This window comes from Quercus lobata, chromosome 4 (genome assembly GCF_001633185.2).
Source record: "Quercus lobata isolate SW786 chromosome 4, ValleyOak3.0 Primary Assembly, whole genome shotgun sequence".
NCBI lineage: Eukaryota > Viridiplantae > Streptophyta > Magnoliopsida > Fagales > Fagaceae > Quercus > Quercus lobata.
This window is the reverse complement of record NC_044907.1, coordinates 36,603,790-36,607,276: the sequence shown is the minus strand read 5'-3', so window position 1 is coordinate 36,607,276 and position 3,487 is coordinate 36,603,790. Positions and strand designations below refer to the sequence as shown.

Genomic DNA, 3,487 nt, shown 5'->3' with positions numbered 1-3,487 from the left:
CATTGTTTTCGTTTCTTCAATGCATTGGAGTTGGTATAAATTTTTTGTAATATCATGTTAATGTTTAGTTGGCTTATGGAAATATCATAGAAAATTTATGATCGGTGTCACGTTTATGTTATGGAAGTATGATAGTGGTGTCATTTTCTCCTCTATCCTCACAATGTCTCACCTCCGTAGCCTATGAACAAGTTTTACATACATAAAAGAAAATTGGGCTCACAACAAATTGAAGTGTCTTCTTCTTTCTCTACCATTATTTTTTTTTAGAAATTTTAAATTAGCAAGAGTGAAAAGAATAATTTTGATTTTTTTTTTTTATTGATTTTTGAGTTGTTGCTGGAGAGACTTCATGGAGTTTAGAGCTTAAGGTCTTTTGGAGGAAGGAAATCTTGGTTTGTTTTTTTGTTTTTTTTTTTTCATATTTGCATGTATATGTTTCTGTAATTGTCATTGTAATACTATGTTTCTCACCAATGAAGGAACTAATAGTAAATAGCTTGATATGAATGCTCTTCAATGCATTGGAGTTGGTACAAATTTTTTGTAATATCATGTTAATGTTTAGTTGGCTTATGGAAATGTCATAGAAAATTTATGATCGATGTCACGTTTATGTTATGGAAGTATGATAGTGGTGTCATTTTCTCCTCTGTCCTCACAATGTCTCACCTCCGTAGCCTATAAACAAGTTTTACATACATAAAAGAAAATTGGGCTCACAACAAATTGAAGTGTCTTCTTCTTTCTCTACCATTATTTTTTTTTTAGAAATTTTAAATTAGCAAGAGTGAAAAGAATAATTTTGATTTTTTTTTTTTATTGATTTTTGAGTTGTTGCTAGAGAGACTTCATGGAGTTTAGAGCTTAAGGTCTTTTGGAGGAAGGAAATCTTGGTTTTTTATTTTTTATTTTTTATTTTTTATTTTTTTTAATATTTGCATGTATATGTTTCTGTAATTGTCATTGTAATACTAAATTCTAAAGGTAGTGACCTTAAATATACTACCTTCAGAGCATTCATATCAAGCTATTTACTATTAGTTCCTTCATTGGTGAGAAGCCTTATGAGATCAGCATTTGGTTGTGTTGGGTTGTGGGTCTATGGGCTGTGCTGAGTTTTTTGTTGTGGTTGTGAAAATTTGGGATTGAAAATGTGAATGAGAGGAAATAATATTTAATTATAATAGTGATAAAGTATTGAGGCTGATGAATAATAATAATAATAATAATAAAAAGGCAATTAAACTTAAAACAGTAGTGTTTTTTGAGTTAGTTTAGCTAAAAATTTGAAGAGGTTAATGTGAATGCTCTAACAGTTTCATGGCTGCCTCGCTTGAATGCTTGCAAGTTTTTCTTAATTGTGAAAATTTGATTTTTTTTTAATTATATTTTAGAGCTATGTCATCTGTCATTACCTGGTTGAACCAATTCTCAGTTTTCTAGGTCAATGCCTGCTCTAGGCTGCTATTACAAGCTTCCCTTGAGTTTAATTGTAAAATATGTAGTTTTTATGAAGGTTTCACATTTTCAGTTTGCTTTAGCAGGTTCTTTATTCTTCTGGTGTCTCAGTCACCTGTTAGAATTTTATGTCTTGTTGTTTATTAGATATCTCATTTTGAGTTGTGATATTTTGTTGTCACTCCATTTATATATACAAGCTACACGTATTATACTTTTGTTTTCTTTCTATCTTGATGATTAATTTGCTATTTTTTTTTTTTAATCAGATTATTGCTCCAGTTCGTTTTCCTATCTGATCATAAAACATTTAACAAATTCAATATTACACAGTCCATTTGATCCTCAAACCCTATTCGGTAGATCTGGAAATCTTCATATAGAGGAGGAGATGGTGGCAGGCACACCCCACCACATGGTCCTGCAACAACTACAACTACATCAACTACACCAGTTGGAGGAGGGGCTGCTATAATGCCGCTGCCTTCTGCTTCAGTTTCTGGGCAGGTACAATTATCTGTATTGGCACAAGTTCCTATTGCTTAATTCTGGCCACCTCTTGGTATGGTGTGCTGTGAATTTCGTATGGTTGACTGCAACACTCTGGAAATCCTAGAGTAGCATAATAATAAAAAGAAACAAAAAAGGAATTTGTAAAGACATGACGAGTTGTAGAGACTCAGCAAAGTTAGAACCACATAGTAGAAAGTGTAAATGCCCAATTCTGAATTGAAACAAGGGAGTTTTTTGGACTAAAAAACTTGAGGAATTTGAAAAACAAACCCATCCAGAAAATATAAACTGTGAAACTATTACTGATGACAATAGAAAGGAAACAGAGCAACATAATGAGGTGGTAGGGACTTCTGGCAGTTGAACCTGTAGATGATTTGCAACTTGGGGGCATGGTTTCAAGTGAAAGATGAGGGGGCAAGTATATGAGAACTTGTGAAGGATCTAAAAGGTCGTTTGAGCCCTTCAAACCATAACAGAACTTCTTTCAATGCCCAGTGTGACTCAGATTGTTTTTAATAGTCGTGTGATAGGTAAAATGTACTTGAAGCAATTTCATGGCCATAGTTCCTTGTATGGAGAAACAGGACTTCAAGCTCTTTACCTATCTAACTTGAACACTCCATTAGAGCATCAGGATCGATTCTTCAAACTCGGAATCAACAAGGCTTAGAGACTCAAGGATCTGGAGATGTATCTGAAGCTGGGATTCAAGATACTGGTATGACAAAAGTCAAAAGTCAGCTGCAACCTTTAACAGAAGAATCTGAAGCAACAATAATTTTAAGTGTTGACACCAAAACTGAGCATAGAAATTCAGTGTGTAAAGTAGGCAGCTCACCCTCAGATAACTCAATTGCGGCACCATTGGATGATCTAGCCATGTTGGCCAAGCAAGTTGTATGCGCTCGTTGCACCTATGACCCATTCCAATCAGGGGAAAAGCTAGTAAACTTTAATCCAAGGCTCCTAGAAGAGTTATAATGAATACAAGTTTGTATGAGATAAGCATGATCATCGTCGTTGTTGGGGTTATTAAGGTGGGTGGAGATGAAATTAGGACTAGTGATTGAGGAGTCCCAGGGTTGGGGTCATATCAGTACGATGTCTTGTGGTAGATGATTCTTCCTTTGTCGGAGGATCCAAGGTTGTACTTGTCGACGAGGTTCCATCGTTTGGGACATTTTTTGGCAGAAGAGAGAGGTTTCTGTTCTAGGCGTAAAAAGAGTAAAGCACTAATATGTTGGGTTGGGCTCGGGCTTATTGATGTTTTTAAATTCACCAGCTCTTTTGGGCCTCAAGAACACTAATGATGAGAAAGTTGACCCTGTTAAATTAAGAACAGTAATTATGAAGAGAAACAGAGAGATGGGAATAAATGTGCACTTTAGTGAAGAAATTTTAGTACCACACCCAAGTTCACAATGTAGTTAAATGTCATCTTTGTGATTGGTGCACCCAAATTTTTTGTTATTTTTTACTAAGTTTATGTGTGAATCTTATGTGTAACTAT

General features: G+C 34.6%; 1 long non-coding RNA gene across 1 annotated transcript; it reads right to left on the bottom strand.

Moving 5' to 3' along the window:
- Positions 1 to 1,616: 1,616 nt before the first annotated feature.
- On the bottom strand, positions 1,617 to 2,938 carry LOC115987963. Its single transcript, XR_004091271.1, has 3 exons — positions 2,816 to 2,938; positions 2,579 to 2,692; positions 1,617 to 2,073 (listed from the first exon to the last, which is right to left on the bottom strand). It is a non-coding gene; the product is annotated as an uncharacterized LOC115987963 (long non-coding RNA).
- Between the last annotated feature and the right edge of the window lie 549 nt (positions 2,939 to 3,487).